Here is a 21,785-nt window from a genome sequence, read left to right on the forward strand (position 1 = left end):
ATGCCAACTCCAATCAGGCAGGACTCTCACAGTATTTATGACTTTCTTTGGAGAAGGAAATGGCAACCCACTCCAGTACTCTTGCCTGGAGAATCCCAGGGATGGAGGAGCCTGGTGGGCTGCTGTCTAAGGGGTCACACAGAGTCAGACACAACTGAAGCGACTTAACAGTAGCAGCAGCAGCAACCTTTTCAGGGCGTCTGAAACAGCTCTCTTCCCTCACCCCTTCAGGGCTAGAAGGGGTATAACTCTTTGCTATTGCAGCCCTAGGGTGCTTCACCATCCAGTGATGGTAAATTTACCTTAAATCTGCTTAGACCTTGTAAACAGCCCTTTTAGTCAGTTCTCCACAATTACTCAGTGTGAGTGGGCAATCTGTTTCTAGCCAAGATCCTGACTAATACACATTTGAAGGCTAGTGTGGTAATTCAGTTCCACAGCACTTACTGAACATCTTTACGTGTCAGGTGAGGCTCTAAGCACTGGGGATAAAACAAGATTAAAATAAAATATCTTCGCCTGAGGAACCTCTAGTCTAACTGAGAAGACAAACACATAAGTTTGTTCAAATTGAGAATGGATGTTAGAAGAATGCTTTTTCTAACAGGATGAGACTGAAGGAGGACTTATGAAAGAGATGACTAAAGCTGAAACCAACTGACATTTTATCATCAATATATATTTTGGGTTTTTAGAACCAGAAGACATAATAGCTGCTTATCTGGACCAATGCCTTTATTTTACAGAGGAGAAATTGCAGGGTCTGTTGAATTGAAATTACCTGTCCCCTTTACTGCTAGTGAGAAAACAGGTGTGAGACCCGAATCTTCTGACTTCTGTCCAGTGTCCTCTTTCCCTGTCCCTTTAGCCTGTAGTCATTGCCAGTTCTAACTTCATCCATGTCCTCCCTGCCTCTGCCTTGGCTCCTTCCTCCTGAACCGTTTTTCATTTTGAAGCACTTGAGTATTTGGAGCAAGGAGGGCAAACTTATTGATTTCAATATTCTCATTGTCACAGTCAGAGGGAAAGGTGAAGAGGGCTGAGACATATGGAGGTAAAGTGTGTGGTTAAGGACAGACCACCAATACTAATCCTCCTGCCTCAGGAAGCAATCTGAGTGTCTGCAGGCTTTGAAGTGTTTCCAAGCCTCCCCCCTGTGCTTGTGAGCTTTCTGGATGCTCGAGCCCAACTGGGGCCCTAATAAACATCCTGTGAGGGGCTGATTCATCCTTCCTTCCACCAGCGCCGGAGAGAAGCTGAAGTGCAGGGTAAAAATTTCCACATGGTATCTTAAGTGATAGGAAAAGAAGTTTCTTTGTATGAAATAACTTTGAATGTTACAGCTTAATTTGTCTAAGTCCTGAAAGACTAGGGTTATTTCTGCAAGAAACTGGATGACTTGGAGTCACATTCAATTTTAGGGTTTTAATAAACACAGTAACTCGTATTTGTGGAGTGATTACTATGTGGCAGACACTGTCCTGAGGGCAACACATGTGTTGACTAACTTAATTCTGTGAATAAGACACTGTTATAAATCTTTTGATGATTAATATTAATGTATCTGTATTATAGATGAGGAAACAGAGCTGTAGACTAGAAGTAACTTGACCCAGTTCACATATCGTGTGAGTGATGGGGCAGTGATACAACCCAGGTACCTGGCCCCAGAGCCAGTCTTGCACATGATGTTAAGACGTTTTTATAGATAGTCATTCAGCACATGATGTTAAGATGTTTTTATAGATAGTCATTCAAAAGCTAGCATGCACTTATATTTGCTTTTCTTTGAATTCCTTCTATTTTCTAGAGTTCTTCTATTTCCAGGCATAAGGATAAGGGGCTTTGGGGTAGGTATGCAACCTCTGGGAGCAGGACCTTAACCCAGGAATCTTCTGAGGTTTTAAACAGAAGATCTTACCTTAATAAAAATGATAAATTTAACTCAAGAAATAAGTAATATGATATATGAGGTGATGATGCTTAGGTGTTTCATGCACTACCTGGCTCAGTGGAAATTCCCTTTATGCTAGGGTGGCTGACTGTGCAGGACTTGTATTCTGGGACATGGGACTTTTCATGCTAAAACTGGGGAAGTTCTAGGTATACTGGGGTGAGTCTATCACTCTGCTTTATGCATTTTTGCAGTCAGTTGAAGCTCACTTCTTTCCCAAAATCCTGGAATCAACCTTACCTTAATACAGAGTTTGTTTGTTTGTTTTTAATCACATAGAGCACACATTTAATCTAATACAGCACACACCACCAGCATTTGAGTCACTTGGGACCCTTGTTAAAAATACTGATTCCTGACTTCTCTACAAATTTACAGAAGTGTGATAGGCAGGCAGGGTAGAGTTGGAACTTAGGGAATCTGCATATTTAAAATAAACCTGCCAAATGATTCTCATAAATGTTTTCAAACTACTTACCCGGTCTATAAGAAAATGCAGAAATAACACTTTTAAAGCTTAGGTGCTCTGGATCTATCACTCTTGTTGCTATTCTTGTTCTGACTTATCATCTCAGTTCTAGTCGGTAGAATCCGGCTTTGTTTCTCTGTCCTTATTTGGAGCACAATTTCAAGAACTGTGTTTCTAGTCTCTGCCTCATACTTTGCAGTCTAGTTTCTGCAGTGAAAACTCATCCAGTTCCCTATTTTCTATGAGGTCAAGGCCCCACCCTGCCCTATTCTGTCCTCCTAGAAGTTAGTCTCTCTCCTGAAGTCTCACTACCTACAGAGCTCCAGACAATCAAACTCTAGTCTGTCTCTTTCCAGCTTCCTGGTTCCACCTTCGTATCTTCTGATAAAATACAAGATTGAGAAGTAAAGCAGTTGTTTCTGTAATTCTCATAAGAAACTGCCTATTACATTGTCAATAGGTTAAAACATCTACATTGACTTTGAAAACTGGCTCCATTTGGCACAAGCCAAAGCACATATGTATTTATCTAAGCAGTGAATTTGATCCCAGCCACTGCATAGGTAGGGCTCCATGCTCACTGGCTTCTCTGTAATCTGATAGTCCATGGTGTTTATTTGCAAGTAAACAGCAGCCTTCGGGGTTCCCTGGTAGTTCAGCTGGTAAAGAATCTGCCTGCAATGCAGGAGACACTGGTTCGATTCCTGGGTCAGGAAGATCCCCTGGGGAAGGAATAGGCCACCCACTCCAGGGTTCTTGGGCTTTCCTGGTGGCTCAGATGGTAAAGAATCTGCCTGCAGTGCAGGAGACCATGGTTTGATCCCTGGGTTGGGAAAAATCCCCTGGAGGAGGGCTTGGCAACCCACTCCAGTGGCCATTTTTTTGTTTTGTTTTTTTTTCCCACTTTATTTAATTTTTTAATTGAAGGATAATTGCTTTACAGAATTTTTTGCTTTTCTGTCATACATTAACAAGAATCAGCCATAGGTACACCTGTGTCCCCTCCCTTCTAATCTCTCCTTCCATCTCCCTCCCCATCCCACCCTTCTAGATTGTCACAGAGGCCCTGTTTGAGTTCCTGAGTCATACAGCAAATTCCCACCGGCCCCATCCATTTCACATATAGCATTCTAAATTTCTGTGTTACTCTCTCCATACATCTCACCCTCCCCTTTCTCCCCTCCACCCGTATCTGTTCCCTATGTCTGTTTCTCCATTGCTACCCTGCAAATAAATTCATAAGTGCCATCTTTCAAAGATTCTCTATATATGCATCAGTATATGATGTTTATATTTCTCTTTCTGACTTACTTCACTCTGTATCATAGGCTCTAGGTTCATCCTCCTCATTAGAGCTGACTCATACGAGTTCCATTTTATGGCTGAGTAGCATTCCATTGTATATATGTACCACAGCTTCTTTATCCATTCATCTATTGTGGAGAAGGCAATGGCACCCCACTCCAGTACTCTTGCCTGGAAAGTCCCATGGACGGAGGAGCCTGGTAGGCTGCAGTCCATGGGGTCGCTAAGAGTTGGACACGACTGAGTGACTTCACTGTCACTTTTCATTTTCATGCATTGGAGAAGGAAATGGCAACCCACTCCAGTATTCTTGCCTGGAGAATCCCAGGGACAGGGGAGCCTGGTGGGCTGCTGTCTACGGGGTCGCACAGAGTCAGACACGATGGAAGTGACTTAGCAGCAGCAGCAGCATTGATGGACATCTAGGTTGCTTCCATGTTCTAGCTATTGCAAACAGTACTGCAGTGAACACTGGGATACACGTGTCTTTTTCAGTTTTGGTTTCCTCAGGGTATATGCCTAGTAGTGGGATTGTTGGGTCATATGGTGGTTTGATTCCTAGATTTTTAAGGAATCTCCATACCATCTTCCATAGTGGCTGTATCAGTTTGCATTCCCACCAGCAATGAAAGAGGGCTCCCTTTTCTCTATACCCTCTCCAGTGTCTATTGTCTGTAGACTTTTGATGATGGCCATTCTGACTGGTGTGAGGTAGTATCTCATTGTAGTTTTGATTTGTATTTCTCTAATAATAAGTGATGTTGAGCATCTTTTCATGTGTTTGTTAGCCATCTGTATGTCTTTTGTGGAGAAATGCACATTTAGGTCTTTCCCCCACTCTTTTTGATTACATTCCAGTATTCTTGCCTGGAGAATCTCCATAGTCAGAGGAACCTGGCAGGCTATAGTCCATGGGGTCAGAAAAAGTTGGACATGACTGACTGACTAAGCACAGCACAACACAGCAGCCCTCCTTAGCACTCTCCTACGTTTGCCCAGAAAACACCTACTCAGCTTCGGCATCTGTTGTCATCTGAAGTCTCTCCTGATTCACCAGATAGAAAACCAATATTTTCTTTTTCTGTATCCCCAGCACACAATGATGGACTGCTACAACATCATCCATAGCAGAGGCTGTAGGTACTAACATTCTATACCCTCTTGGCTACTTCAGAGCTTATCTGAATCTGTGATGAATAATTTCACCTGTATGCCAATACCTTCCCACCTTAAGAACCTGTGTTATTCTGCTTCTCTGCCTAAAGCTGTTTTCTCGCTGATAGCCTAGACAGTCCAGAGACAAGCTTCAACCAACGAGGAAGTGTCTAATGGAAAGCTCAGCCCATCCATCCCTTACTGGGCTGATTCTGAGGTATGTGGCACATGGTTCCTCACAAGACCCATGGAAGTAAACCTCAGCTGCCCACAGGGTAAACTGCTCACTTGTGATCCAAGGATCACCTTCCAAATAAACCACCTCTACCCATGTATTTGTAACAGAGTCTGCTTTGGGGGAAATCCAAATTAAAACACCATATTTCACTTATCAGTGGATGTATATTTTTTGTCTGTCTCCTCCTCTCAGACTAGAGGCTCCTTTACAGAAGGGAACATGGATTGAATATCTTTGTATTCTAACATGTAGCCTGACACTTAATAAATACTCAGTTGATATTTGTATGAGAGAGTAAGTTGATCTGCATTTTAATGATGTAATAATGTTTGTGAGGCACTGTAAAATCTTAAAGTATGTTTCAAAGCAACCATTGCTGTTCCATAGAAATCTCAATATAGTAAATTCTTTAAAAAAATAAAAACTCTACTAGGATTTTACAGGTTTCTTAATATTACATCCCTTACTTGATTAGCCAGACTACACCATTCCTTTTATTGAACCACAGAAGAAAATGTTTTATACTTTTTAAATTGTTTTATTACCTTTTCCCTAAATAAAAATCCAAGCCTCTTCTTCATGGTCTATAATAAATATTAAGACTATATTGCAAGTAAATCTTTCATCTGTAAATGATGACAATACAGTGAGTGATATGAAGAAATGATCAATAAATTGAAGAATCCTTCTTTATTGTTTTACTTAAAAGTCTTTTTAAAATAAATGTATTATACTTTCAGAAGAATTCAAATTAGTTTATCCCCAAGGGACTACAATCTTTAAATATCTTCAACTAGAGAAGGGACTCACTCTGGTAACTATATGTCATTTTGTTTATTTTCAGAAGGCTAGTAGTGTTGAGCAATATTATTAAACTAATAATTTATTCCAGTTTTCATCTAGAATCAGTAAGATATTCATCATCAGTTCTTCATCTATCATTTAATCTTTTTCCTTCACCGTTATGCACATTCAATAGCTTCACCAGTAAGAAAAAACAAATCCTGCAGAATTATGACTATGTCATTTTGCTTCTAGCCAAAGTACTAGAAAGAACTGAAAGAACAATGCGAGCTAAGATAAACATGCACAGATTGATCAGGAACAAGTTCTAATGAATATTTATGGTTAAAAATTTATTAATTTTCTATTTATCATCCTTGCTCTAGACCCAAGTAAGTGATATTATATTCATAAGAGCAATGAAAAGGCTGAGCTTACAAGAATGTTTTAAAATAATTTATATCAGAAGCATTCCTGTCATGAGATATTATTTTTAGGTAATCACTCTACTAATCACATATTATTGAATTTTGGGCACCCTGTTTTTCATTAAAATATATGCTGAATCAAATAAAGAAAAATGTGACAGGCCTACTATAGCTAGGAATCCAATCATAAAATATGTTTTAGGAAGAACATAAATGTTGGTATGGGACTTTTCAACAGCACTAAAAATAGCGAGAAACTCATTATTTCATATTACAAGGTCCAAAAGAAAAGGCTAGCATCCCACTAACATAACCAGTTAGATTAAATAAATAAATAAATAAGCTATTAAAATTTGGCAGTAGATATTTATTGTACCAATTTTGATAGACCTTAATGTCAATCCTTATTATATAATATTTTAAGCTCCTCCAGAATAAATCTTTAGCAGTGATGAATAAACATGACAGAACTTCAACTATCCATTGAATGGATATTTTCCCTTTATTAAAAAGTATATTTTATAGGAATATAAAGTATTCCTGTGGAATCCTTGTGAGAGGATGAAAATAGAAAAAAGACATTGCAATTTATGTTAACAGCTCAAACAAACCATCTTCTAAAGCAAACATATGTCATAGATATTTGTCTTTCTCTCAAGAAAAATAAGTTGTTCTATACTAACAGATGGTAAAACCAGAACAACTAAAGACAGCATATTCTAAAAGTCTAGATTTGTCAATTGTTCTAAAGGCAAAATAATATTTTTTCTTCTTTATCAAAAAACTATACTTTTCTTTCTGGTAAAGTTCCTGGCCAGTTTACTGCATGCAGACTTTAATCTACATGTTAGTCTTCAATCAGTGTGCAATACCGAGAAACATTCCTCTTGTGATTATTCAATTACTCTATCCACAGTTGGATAGAAGGTCATCATGTACATTTAGTCCATGCATTGAGATTCTTGCATCAGGAAGAAAAGTTAAACAACTGTGAGGGAAATTGGTTTCTAAATCTATATAGCTAGATAATATTTTGATACTGTTTTGAGGTTTTTAACTAAAGTTCACTTAAAATGAACCCTTTTATTGTCCATTCTCTTGAGCAAATTACTCTTCTCTTCTTTACTAATAAGTGTTCATTGCTGCAGGTAAGGGGGAAGTATGGTAGAAAAGCAGAGAAGTACCCAGAACTAAGGCACTAAGTCTTAAGACCCTGGGCTTAGTTTTAAAATATGAAGTCCTAAAGGATTTGGAGTGTTATATATATGCAATAAACAATAGATTAGATGAACTGAAATACAGGATACCCCCCAGCATTCTTGGCTTTAAGCTGGAATTACTACAGTGTGAGCTAGGCTCTCTGGGGTAATTAAATTTGAGCAATGTGTTTGATAAAGTTTACATAATGTCCTTGAGGAAAATGTCTGCTAAATGTTAGTGATTTAAGGGAATTCAAAAGTTGAGTGGTACAGCAGCATCAACTTTGAGCCAGGTTACTAGTGGCATTCTGTGAGGCTCTGCTTCATTCAAAATTTTAATAATTTAGATAACATATAGAAAGTTAGCCAATCAGACTTGAGAGGCTTGAAATTAGGAGAGGGTTAGGTTAGGTTAGAAACGACATGAGAAATTTAAATAAAATCAGTCAGATAGGCAAACTGGGCCAGATTAAACAAGATTAAAAATAAACAAAGTTACATGTAAAGACCTTGGTTGAGAGCTAAAAAGAGCAAAGCAAAACAAATGAGGGGCTGGCAAGGTGGTGCCCCAAAATATGTTTCCATGAGCGTGACCTGAGGGTCTGAGTTAATTTCACACTCAAGCTGAATGGATGAGGTTTTTGCCAAAAAGGTAGTGTTTCATTGGGTTGTACTGTACTTTGTACTGGTCAAAGGATACCAGGAAGAGTGTGCTCACTTCTGACTTTTAGCTTCTGAGTTGGATATCAGTGAACTGTAATATATCTAAGGTATGTTGCTAGGATTTTATCAGAAAAAAATGTTTCTGAACTCCTCTTAAGTACTAGACACTCTCCTAGGGATAAAACAGCAAACAGGAGTTAAACACAGTGAATCTGGAAAGGGGGTGATTAATTTGGAAATTATATGAGGGTCCTTGTTAGCTGACATCCGTTGAACAGCTGGCCTGTGGAAAAAGAATTAGCCTGATACTGTGTGGCTCCAGGGGGATTATACAGAAGTTATAAGGATGAAGATTTTGATTACAGCATCTGTTCAAGTGGAGAGTGTGGACTTGGGTTGGAGAATGTCTTGTCATTTTCCAGCAGAGATGGAATTGTGTCTGTTAGGGTAAATGATGTAATGTAGAAGGCACTTAGCATAGTACATGGAGATCTTACTGATGCTTAGTCAGTAGAACAAAACTGTACAGGGTTTTCTGATATCTTTTGGGAGTATGGATAGATGATTCTAGAATTCTAGAGAACAGGAACTCTTACCATATTTTTTTTCCTCTGTACCCACTACAGAATTTGGCATATGGTTGGTGATCTTTAAGTATCAAATAAATAAATGAGAGATTTTTATCATCTATTACTATGCATTAATAATTATGAGTTAAAGAAGTAGAATTTAGAGTTCAGAAATCATTGTTTCCAATTCCATTTTCATTGATGATGCTATTTGACATTACCTTTTTTCAGCATCCTTTTTTTTTGTTTTGCCTGTTACTTAAAGAAAATCTCAGTCATCTTCAGAAGCACATAGATCTTTTTGTTGTTTTATAAAACATTCAGTGGCTTGTGGATTTACTGAGAAGTTACAACGAATCCATTATTTCATTCTCCAAATCAAGTAGGATCCTTTTAAAGTCCAGATCATCTGTTATAACCTGTATTATTCTGAACTGCACAATACATCCTTCTCATTTATGAAGTCCTCTTGCTTCCAGAAGATTCTCTTTGTATATTTACTTTATTCTCAAAAATGAACATTATTATTTTCAGCTTTCTAATCACTCTTCTCTTTCCCTAAACTCATCTGGAAGTACTTATTTCTAGTTCTCTCATGAGCTGGATAAAAGTGTCAATGTTAACTATACTAAGACTCTCTGCCATCTCTCAAGTGCTTACTATGTGCCAGGAGCCTGGCATAGCTTATCTCCTTTAAAAATCTTGCTAACTTTATGGTGTTAGTGTTATTATTCCCATTTACAGATTAGGATGTGGAGGAGCTAGAATTTAGACCCAATTCTTTTTCTTAACCCCATGGTCAATTTTTTATGTCAACTAGAATTTTGGATTCAAATTGTAAACATGCTAAAGAGACAATTGGAAAATTGGGCTTTGTTTTGAATGGGATTTATCTTTGTCAAATAAATTGCAAAGCTCCTTAGTACAATTGACCAAAAACAATAAGATTCAAAGGCTGATGATATCACCCAAAGTATTCTCAGAGTTTAGGGTTAGATGAGCTCCTATCAATCAGACTAGAAAATTCTTTTCACAAGTTTCACAACCAACCTCCGGGTCTTAAGACAAAGAGTGAGGCACTGCCTTGCTCAAGGTCAACAACCTGGTTAATAGCACAGAGAGGACCAAAGGCCGAGCTTCTAGATTTCTAGATAGTAAGACTATTTTTTGAGTGAAATCATGGACATTTTTCCCTAGAGAGAGACTGTACTTAGGGATAAGACACCACAGAAGAAATGTATTTTGATGGATTCAAGCTAAAAATCTTGATTTATGATCAAGCAAGTGTTTATAAAGCATTTCTGAACCCTTTAGAGAAAGGTACTTTCTAAATGAAAGTTTCATTTGATCATTTTGAAATGTTTATTTTAGGCAAGCATTCTTTTCATAAAATATTTACACATACTCCTAATAGCAAATATTCACATTAGTGTGTGCTAAAATATCTGAAATTTACTTAACCACAATTGTTCACTTTTCTGGGTACAACCAGCTGGATTTCCAGAAATCCAAAAGAGATAAAGGGATTTCCTTACAAAGCCTGTTAAAGAATCAGATAGGAATTTGGAAAGGGCAATTCTGAAATAAAGCTCCTTTAGAATTAGAACTTCCTTAAGATCTTGACTTAAAGAGTCTGCACTAGCTCAAACACCTGCAAAATGAGCAAATAAGGCATAATTTCCCCAAGACTTTAAGCCAAAATTTTGCTAACTTCTTTTTACTGCCAAGGACTCAGTTAATGTTTCAAAGACTGAAACACAACAGGTTTTAGCAGTTTTTCTAGATTTCCAGAAGAATAGATGAGATATGGGTATTGCCTGACTTATCAAAAGAAAAGCAATAGCATAAACCTTTGCCTCTATTAGAAATGATTCTAGAGAAGTAAAAATATTCCTAATGTTGGCAGCAAGCCCTGTGGTAGATGTACTTTGAACGGAAAACAATGCCACCTGTTTCTTTGAGCTTATTTTGAATAAATCTCCTGGGAAATCACAAAGCATAAACTCTTCCTGACAAAAAGGAAATTGCTCTGATAGAAGCCCCATGGTGTAGCAGAAAGAGCATGAGGACAAGTTAATAGAGTTTCTAGGTTCTTCTTCCAGTTTGGTGCCTGTCAGATAGTGCCCTGAGGTGAATCACTTACCCTACCTGTGCCTCAGTTTCTCCTTCTGTAGAAGTAGGGCAATGGGCCATTTCTAAGGCTTCACTAGTGTGTTTTCACGTATGTCCTTTCCTGATGATTTAGCTTCCCAAGGCCCACTTGACTTCACATTCCAGGATGTCTGGCTCTAGGTGAGTGATCATACCATCATAATTATCTGGGTCATGAAGATATTTTTTGTACAGTTCTTCTGTGTATTCTTGCCACCTCTTCTTAGTATCTTCTGCTTCTGTTAGGTCCATACCATTTCTGTCCTTTATTGAGCCCATCTTTGCATGAAATGTTCCCTTGGTATCTCTAATTTTATTGAAGAGATCTCTAGTCTTTCCCATTCTATTGTTTTCCTCTATTTCTTTACATTGATCACAGAGGAAGGCTTTCTTATCTCTCCTTGCTATTCTTTGGAACTCTGCATTCAAATGGGTATATCTTTCCTTTTCTTCTTTGCTTTGCACTTCCCCTCTTTTCACAGCTATTTGTAAGGCCTCCTCAGACAGCCATTTTGCTTTTTTGCATTTCTTTTTCTTGGGGATGGTCTTGATTCCTGTCTCCTGTACAATGTCATGAACCTCCGTCCATATCAGATCTAGTCCCTTAAATCTATTTCTCACTTCTACTGTATAGTCATAAGGGATTTGATTTAGGTCATACTTGAATGGTCTAGTGGTTTTCCCTACTTTCTTCAATTTAAGTCTGAATTTGGCAATAAGGAGTTCATGATCTTAGCCACAGTCAGCTCCTGGTCTTGTTTTTGCTGACTGTATAGAGCTTCTCCATCTTTGGCTGCAAAGAATATAATCAGTCTGATTTTGGTGTCGACCATCTGGTGATGTCCTTGTTTAGAGTCTTCTCTTGTCATGTTGGAACAGGGTGTTTGCTATGACTGGTGCATTCTCTTGGCAGAACTCTATTAGCCTTTGCCCTGCTTCATTCCGCATTCTAAGGCCAAATTTGCCTGTTACTCCAGGTGTTTCTTGACTTCCTACTTTTGCATTCCAGTCCGCTATAATGAAAAGGACATCTTTTTTGTGTATTAGTTCTAGACGGTCTTGTAAGTCTTCATAGAACTATTCAACTTCAGCTTCTTCAGCATTACTGGTCGGGGCGTAGACTTGGATTACCGTGATATTGAATGGTTTGCCTTGGAAACAAACAGAGATCATTCTGTCATTTTTGAGATTGCATCCAAGTACTGCATTTCAGACTCTTTTGTTGACCATGATGGCTACTCCATTTCTTCTAAGGGATTCCTGCCCACAGTAGTAGATATAATGGTCATCTGAGTTAAACTCACCCATTCCAGTCCATCTTAGTTCACTGATTCCTAGAATGTCGATATTCACTCTTGTTGTCTCCTGTTTGACCACTTCCAATTTGCCTTGATTCATGGACCTAACATTCCAGATTCCTATACAATATTGCTCTTTACAGCATCCAACCTTGCTTCTATCACCAGTCACATCCACAACTGGGTGTTGTTGTGTTTTTTTTGCTTTGACTCCATCCCTTCATTCTTTCTGGAGTTATTTCTCCACTAATCTCCAGTAGCATAGTAGGCACCTACTGACCTGGGGAGTTCATCTTTCAGTGACCTATCTTACTGTTCTTTCCCAGGCTTTTCATGAGTCTGCCTCCCAGAGGCACTATATCTTTATGAGACACAACTTCCATCTACCTTTGCAAATGATATTTACAAGGTAAGAGACATGCATATCAATTCTTCATGTTTTAAATCACTTTTTATGCATGTTGAAAACTTGTAAAACTTTCTCTGCTGTAACCTCATCAAAGTTTTTCTTTGTTCCCATCCAAAAAAGAAAGTGTCAGTCACTTAAAACTATGTATATCAGGTTTGCAAGGGGAATGTTTGACTTCCTTAAGAAAATTAACTCTAAGCATTGCAGCCAGTTGTTCTAATGGTGTGATAATCAAACAACTAAATGGAGTAGGTTTTGGCAAAGGCTTATAGTCTGTTAGCATTAGCTGTATATGTAAACATGATTGAAAGTAACGAGTCCCATTTCTTTAAGAGTGGTTTATGGTAGAGGCTTTTTACTCTGTGGTTATACACATAGAACTAATTAGGCCTTTGGATCCAATTGGCCTATCAAATTGAGCAAAGGAGGAAGGAAAACAATTAGTTACATTTTAAAAAGTATAGACTGCCAAAAAAGTTAATCTAGTTGTACACGTAAATAAATACACTTCAGCCTGTGGATCAAGACAGATTAGCAGGTTATGAGATCCATGGTTTGGCTCAGAGACAGCTTTAAAAGCAATAAACAGAACAGAAAATATCAGAGTATATCATAATGATGATTAGTATTGGTTTGTGAAATTTAATTTTACTTACACAGAGGGAACACATATACATGTATATATGTTTCTGGTCACAATGTAAGTTTTATTTCTCACTCTCAGTCTGGTTACTAAAAGGTCAAGTTCATTGAATAGAGTTTGTATCCTACTGTTGTTTGAAAATTGTATAAATCTTAATTATGTCGAATTGTTTTTCAGGTCTACTATATTCTTCTACTTCTCTGTACGTTCATTCTATTAATTTCTGAGAGTTTGATATTGAAACTCCAACTAAAAATCTTACTTTATCCACTTAAACGATGGTAATATATGGTGAACCTATATGTAACTCTGTTCTGTAATTTCCAAGTCTCCTGTAAATGCATTATCATATCTTCATAATTTAAAAAATAAGAAAGATTTTTTAAAAAGTCAAGTTCCTGAGGTTTATCAGGAAGAGCAGTGCAGGCCCAATGCCTATAAAGAAGGACAGGGAGGCATGGTTGGGTAGGAGAAACTGAACAGAGTTGCAGTTATGACAGAAGTCTCAGTTGATCCCTATGGGGAGCTTGGAAGGCCTGCAGAGTTGTTCTCAGCTGACGGGGAGCAGCTATAACCCCACAGCTTGATACTGGTTGTAGGCTGCTCCCAAGGAAGGGGAGTTGCCTCAGGTGACGTAGCTTCCTTTGCTGGCCAAGGGCAGTTCCAGCAGAGGAACTCTGCCCCAAGCAGTCAGCAGCCTGCACAGCTGGAAAAGTGAGTGCTGGGTGCTGAGGAGGCATCTTGGAAGCACTCACAACATCCACTCAGCCACTACCTAGTCAGAGCCTGACTCAGACCACCCCACTTCCAGTGCAGGGGCTCTTAAAACCTTAGCGCTACTGAAGTTTAAGCTTGGAAAAGTATTGTTGTGTATTTTTGTCCCATGTATTGTAAGATGTGATAAAGAAACTTCCTCCATTTTTGATGATCACTGACAGCTTCCAAACCCTACCACTTCCTGTTGACTTTTTGTCCCATATCCGAACAGTCCTAAGAAGGCTAGGGTGTTCCTACCCTTGGCTCTAGTTTGATTTTAAACACTATTGTGAACCTTCTACCATCTTGTTACAGCTTTTCCTTTGTCCTTGGACGTAGGGTATCTTTTTTGGGTGGGTTCCAGCATTCTCCTATCGATGATTGTTCAGCAGCGAGTTGCAGTTTTGGTGTACTCACAGGAGATGTGTGCATGTTCTGCTACTCTGCCATTTTGGATTACTGTTGGCAGTAGCAGGGAAATTCAAATCAGGCATACCCAGGCCTAGGAGCACGAACCCTAACTCTAGATTTACTTCCTAACCACAATAAAACCCAAGCCATTTTCAGACTGACTTGGGCACCTGCCCTTCTCCAGGAAGCATTATTGTATAAGCAATAAACCTTTCACATCCCCTGGGTTGTCTGTGGTATATGTGATCACCGGTCTTGATATCTGAACCAAATTTCAGACATAGGATACTTCACATCAACTCTGTCCTCTATCCCGTAGATGCCAGTATTACTCAACCTGCTCCACAATGGGACAACCAAAATGTACCCAAACATTGCCAGGTGCCCCTGGGGGACAAAATCACCTCTGACTGAGAACTGCTGCTCCAGAGCATAAATGAACCTTTGCTAAGGAGATAACTGATAGCTCATTTGAGTCCAGTGTGCTGTATTCCAATTATTCTTGTATGATACCCAGAAAAGTCCTGTGGTCATTCTAAATTCTTACAACAAAATAAGATGGTAAAGGTGGTTTCACAGGTTCTGTGTAATTAGGTAGCATGTCTGATTTTCTACTTCTGATCTAGCTTTAAAGTCAGAGTGGGTGATCTGGTGGGAAAACAGGCTGGAGACTTTAAAAACAATTTGATTGTTTTATTTATGGGGCGTATTAGCTCCTTCTTTGGAAGGCTCATAAAATCATTTAAGCCCTGTAAAATGGGGTAATGTGGTGATTTGCATTTGCGTGTCATTTTCAAAATCCATTTTATGAAGTGGGAGTGAAGCAGAATGGTATAGTTGGATTTTAATCACTAGAGTTTCGACTTCCCCCTCATGGGAGCTATTATCCTATTTCAAAGATTAGAAACTGCAGAGAGCAAGAGAATAGAGGTGGAAGGAGTGTTCTTTAAAAGCTAGGAGGCTTTTGCTAACAGTTGTAGACCACAGAATCCCACACCTTACTTTGGCTATCTTAATTTTTAGTGCAAGCTTACACTAAAATACAGGGGTTGGAACAGCCTCATAATTGCATTAAACTTATCCAACAATTATTTCCAAATATATATTTGACAATCTAGAAGAAATCTTCCTTAGCTCTCATTCAAGGATCCGCTTTTGTTCATGTTAACGTATAACATTGTTTGCATGATTTGAAAGTTAGAAACTCTTCTATTTCAGTCATATCATTAGCCAAGAAATTTTAGAAAAGTATAGATTTTTAATAAAATTAACTCATTTGTATAGTGCTCCAATCTTGATATACACTGATGTAAGTTTCAGCTTTGAATATTTTAGTTTGGAGAATTCAAGGTTAATTTTATTAAAGAGAAAGAAAGTGGTTTTTAGTGGGGAAATTACTGATTCATCTGCAAGGAAGTCATTCTCTCATTGATAGGCTTGGGTGCCAAAGGCATGCTGGGCAGTGACATCAGATCTAAAGACAGTAGAAGAGCTGGGAACCACCACAGAAATCAGTGCAATGACTTCTTTTCTAGACAAGATTATTTTAATTGCTAAGAATAGCAATAGTTAGAGCAAGAAAAGAATGGGCATTATTAAAAGGATTCAACAGGTTTCATGGAATCCAAGAATACCACACAGAGCATTGCTTGATCTCACAGGAAATGCTGGAGGCAGCTAGGTCCTTTGCCACCATTTCTCAACTCTGCTCCAGGTTTCCTTCGTTTTCTTGCTGTTCACTCTAGGTTGTTTCCCTCTGGCATTCCTCCGATTATCAACAGTCCAACTACTGGGCTGACGACAGGCGTTGACATGACTTTCGCTTAACTTGTCCTAGTTACTGGCCCAGAAGCCCACAGTTCTAGAAGAGGAATCTAATTGGTTCAGCTTGAGTTATGTGTCTATTCTTCATCCTCTAAGCTGTCGTCACCTCGGCCAACTTCTTCTCCAGTGTTGCGGATGGGCAAGCATAGCGCATCAGGTCTGCAAGCCTTTCGTTTTAAAGATAAGAGAAATGAATGAACATCTGTAGGGGAAGTGATTTGTCCTTGGTTATGTAACCAGTTATCGACTGATGGACAGTAATAGAACCACCACACCACCTTTTTAAGAAAAAAAAACTATCAAAGGTATGTTACATCTGTCACACCTTCCTAGCATTTCTTCCTAGCAGAGGGAAGGAGAACACTCTTGGGTTGACAAACTGGGGCAAAAGGTGACTGGCAAGTTGGAGATGCCTCTAGGTTTTCTGCATAACTATTCTGCAATTTAGTAGATTGTCTTTAAATTGCTTTGTCTATTCACTTGCTTTATTGAGACATAATTTACATATTATAAAGTTCATCCATTTTAAGTGTATATGTCAGTAAGTTCTAGTATATTAGTAGTTATACAACCATCACCACAATCTAGTTCTAGAACATTTCCATCAGCTTATGCTCATGTACGTTAATTCATTACAGTAATGAATTTGTTGTATATACAACAAAAATCAAATTCAATATGTTTTTTATTTTTCAGCTATACTATGAACCAGGCATTGTGCTAAAATTGTTACAAAACATTATCTTTGTCTATTTCCTGTATCTTGCACTTATGCTGTGATGCATATCTAAATAACATGAAAAATGCTGTAATAGATGTATAGACAAATTGTGATGGTGAAGCAGAGAAAATGCCAGTTAATTCATTTTAGTTTAAAAGAAAATCTATCCCTCCTTTTTTACATTCAAAGATTATGATATTTGAAATTACATATAACTTTAAACCAATTTGAGAAATATTATCTATATGCATACAAATCACTGGTTGCTGCTGCTGCCAAGTCACCTCAGTCGTGTCCGACTCTGTGTGACCCCATAGATGGCAGCCCACCAGGCTCCCCCGTCCCTGGGATTCTCCAGGCAAGAACACTGGAGTGGGTTGCCATTTCCTTCTCCAATGCATGAAAGTGAAAATTGAAAGGAAAGTCGCTCAGTCGTGTCCGACTGTTCGCGACCCCATGGACTGCAGCCTACCAGCCTCCTCTGTCCATGGGATTTTCCAAGCAAGAGTACTGGAGTGGGGTGCCATCGCCTTCTCCGACAAATCAGTGGTGATAGCACTAAAAAAGGAATGTTGTCCTGGCCTTTACAAGTCTAGCAGAGGAAGAATATGTTCACAAATTACTATTTTATTAAGGTAGAGTATCATGATATCCCTTCAAATAGCTATGAAGTCCTGGCAAAGGGAGAGACTATAACTTATGAAACTAGGGAATTCTCCCCATAAGAGGTAGTAATGCTCTACCTTGAAGAAAGGGAAAATTTTAAACTTAAAAATGGGCCTTCATAAGGTGATAATTTATTATTCATAGTTGAACAACAAAAGAGACAATTACACTGGTTACAGTGATGCAATAGGAATAAACTGGGATTTTTCTGGAAGCACTAAGATGTGTAATCCCTCTAGTCATTGGAGGGAAAATACAATAGTTGGCGAAGACACGAGCAAGTGCTCAAAGAGGGGAAAGGGAAAGGCCATTGAAAGAAGTGGCACGTGAAATGATACTGCTATGCTTACCAGTATTCTCCTTTATATGGGCCCTATAAAATGGGCTCTGTCCTCTCTGTGGCGGGGAATGGGCTCAGTTTCCTACCACTTTCCCACCCTCTGCGGACAACAAGGGGTGAAGATCCTGGGATTTGTAGAAAGATGGTGACTTCGGATATTTGGCGTCCAACAGGCTAACCTGTGGAGGTCATCACTCAGCTCTCACTCAGTCTACTTTCCTTCTCTAGGTATAACCTTTTTCCCTCACTCTTGCTTCAAGTACCCCAGTTTCTCTACTCTGAGTTATATTTCTAATCTCACCTTCCCACTTCTAGCCCAGTTTTGTCTATTTTCATATTAATAGAAAAGCAAATTCCGCACACTTTTCTGCCCCTAACTTCTGTCAGCTAATTATTTCCATCTTTGTTTCTCGTTGAGTCTGAGCTGAGGGAAAATGCTGAGTTATAACACTGCCATACAGTTAATCTACCACGGCTGTTACCTGATTGTAACTAGGACAGTGGTGGCAGGACTAGAAAAATTCATAAATGAAGGGCATGTTTCTTGTGAGTTCAGTTCCTGTGGTCTGATGTCATAATGCAGAACCTCACAGAAGTAGAGAAACTCATTTTCAACAAGAAACATAGATAGTATCACATACGGCAAAGGAGTTGGGTATTTACTAGGGAAGTCAAGCTAAGACTCTGGAATGTGAGGACAACCAGAAGGATTGGTGATGGATGAAAAGTGGTCCTGGGGGAAAAAAAAAAAAAAAGAAACTTTAATACAAGTTTTGTTTAGAAAAGATCCTGTAAAGAAAGTAACAACACTAAAACCTTGGGCCTAATTTAAAGAGTATATAATTTGAGAGAGTTTCAGCTGTGTTTTTCACAGAAGCTGCCCATGTACCTATTTAGACATCTACTACTTGACCTTAAACTTGAGAATCATATTTCATTAGTGCTTTTGCTCTAAGGATTACACAGGCCCTTCCCATGAAGCATCAAGAGAAAAACTGCACACAAGACACAGCATGGGATATGTAAGTGTGGCATTTGTTTCAAATTGTCTGTAAGTTGAAAGTCTTCTAAAATGAAGACCTGGAGGATGACAGAGGGTGAGATGGTTGGATGGCATCACCAGCTCAATGGACATGAGTTTGAGTAAACTCCAGGGCTTGGTGATGGACAGACAGGGAAGCCTGACATTCTGCAGTTCATGGGGTTGTAAAGAGTCAGACACAACTGAGCAACTGAACTGAACTGAACTGAACTGAACTGAACTGAAGGACCTTCAGCTACTTTACTATCTATAAACATTTCACTGTGCATAATAAAACACAGTATTCTAAGAGTTCCAGAACCTATATAACTCTCTAATTTTCATATAAAATATTAATATTAAGTAGCCTTAAAGTAAAATTGGATCCTTTTTTCTTGTGCCTCTAGAGCAATTTAATAAGGATGCCATTATAATAAACTGGCAACATTTCAACCACTGAAGAGCTCCAAGATGAAAAGAACTGGTCTTTACATATACTAGGATGATTTTTAAAGGACTTAGTAGTTTAGGGTTTTCATTTTCATTATAAGTCAGAATGAAATCAAGATACTTGAAACAATAAAATAAGATACTGATATTTTTATTTCAATGATGCTCCTGTGAGGTGAGGATCAACACATTGGAACCATTATTATTCTGTTAAAAACAAATCAGCATTGAGTGCCTGTCAAAATTTGTCATGGTCCAATTATGAAGCCACATTAGCTATAGTTTATTTAAGCTGCCAGCACACAATAAGCTCTAGGGAGATTATTATTAAGAGCATAAATCTATCAAGAAATTAGTAAATCCATAGCATTGCTTCAATAAACAGAGAACACCTTTTCTTTGTTTTTAAAAGACTGTAGAATTTTACCCAAATAAAAGCACTGTATTTCATCTTGTCCAAACTAATATTTTATGAATGAAAAAAATTGAGAATCAGTAAGCTAAATGATCCATCCAAAATCACACACTTAATAGTAATTGATCTAAAATTAGAATCCATGTGTTTCTAGAGTAGTAGTGAAATACATTAGCCGGAAGTCATGTTCTTCATAGAGTACTGCTATGCTTTTTTGCTGGTTAAACTTCTTTAGAGAAAGATGTTTGTTTTAATCAGGGATGAATGAACAAATATCTATATCTCTCTGCCACTTTGAAGCTGTGATAAGTCACTTAATCTCTGTGTCATGATTTACTTGTTGGCTAATGGAGATGAAAGTGACAGTGAAAGTGTTAAGTCAGTCAAGTCTGACTTTTTGAGATCAGGCTCCTCTGTCCATGAAATTCTCCAGGCAAGAGTACTGGAGTGGGTTGCCACGCCCTTCTCCAGGGGATCTTCCTGACCCAGGGACTGAACCCCGAGTCTCCTGCATCGCAGGCAAATTCTTTAAAAACTGAGCCACCCTGGAAGCCCAATGGAGATAATCTCTGCCGATAATAATCTTAGGTTTGTTGTGAAAAACAAGGAAGAAATCCATTCATTTATTCTATATTTTAGTGGGCAGTGGTATGGTTTATACCATCACATTGGGTATTAGCCCAAAAGTGAATCAGATTGGAAACTGCCTTTTTAAAGATTTGCAGGTTAGTGGAGGAGCTAAGATTTGTGCCTGTTTTCTCCACCAGGGGGCTTCTTTCTTTGTGGCTCAGTTGCCTGCAATGCAGGATCCCTGGGTCAGAAGATCTTCTGGAGAAGGAAATGGCAACCCACTCCATATTCTTGCCTGGGAAACTACATGGACAAAGAAGCCTGGAAGACTACAATCCATGGGGCTGGACGTGACTGAGCGATTAAACTATCACCACCACCACTATTTCCCTGGGATTTAGCATAATATTTGGCATGCAGTCAATGTTCAGTAACCACTAAGTAAATAAATTGACCAATTGAGTATGTAGAAAAACCTCTAACATAAGGTAAGAAGTAGTAAGAGCCATAGGGAACAGCAGATTGAATGCTCCTGGTGTTTACAGATCTTTGTTAGATTCCAAAGAACCTAAACTAAACTACAGAGGTCTTGGGTCCTAGAGCCAATCCTAACATACTACCTATTTCTGTGACCTTTCAAACCACACAGACTGTATAGCTTTTATTTGTAAAAAAAGAAAAGATTAGACCACAGAGACAATACTGACCATATAAATGATTAAAGTAGAATGAGGGCAAGGTAATGGGGGCTGGTAGGGATGATACAATCTAGACAGCTTCCCAGCCTGGAAGTGGGGCATCCCTTCTCAGTCCATTCAGGAAGAAGAACCTAATGTTGCAGATCTTTCACATTTTCAAGAGAAATCTGTATTTTTCAATTTTTTAGAGTTTCCTAGTGTTTAAATGTTAGCTACTAATTAAAAACTTGGGGAAAAAAAAAGCAAGTCAAACAAATCTGTCTCTGAATCAGATCTGGATCATGGGTCACTAGTATTTTATTTGTAGACTATGATCATCAATATTCTAATAATCTCCAATTCTTTGTTTGCTGAATCTCTTTAATATTGTGAAGTTTAGGAAATAATGCAGTTAATGTTGGAATGATCTGATTTTTCCCAAAATATCTCTCAGTCAGCTTTTATGAAGTTTGTGTTGACAATTTTCCATGTAGATATGATCTATGGCATCACAACAGAAGTATTGCTTTCTGGAATTTTTGAAGGCTAATTAAATTTTTAAAAGCATGCTAACATCTGGAATTCCTACTAACCACATACAAAAGGACAAAAGCAAAGAGTTTATCTTTTTTAGGCTCTCTCTCTTCAGTTTATCTTGCGGGTTTTTTTG

General features: G+C 38.4%; 1 long non-coding RNA gene across 1 annotated transcript in view; it reads left to right on the forward strand.

Moving 5' to 3' along the window:
- LOC138424620 (uncharacterized) overlaps nt 1-21,785 on the forward strand; it is a 694,361-nt gene that overhangs the window by 577,698 nt on the left and 94,878 nt on the right. The gene's annotated exons all lie outside the window — the stretch shown is intronic.

This window comes from Ovis canadensis, chromosome 19, assembly GCF_042477335.2.
Source record: "Ovis canadensis isolate MfBH-ARS-UI-01 breed Bighorn chromosome 19, ARS-UI_OviCan_v2, whole genome shotgun sequence".
In the NCBI taxonomy this organism is placed as follows: domain Eukaryota; kingdom Metazoa; phylum Chordata; class Mammalia; order Artiodactyla; family Bovidae; genus Ovis; species Ovis canadensis.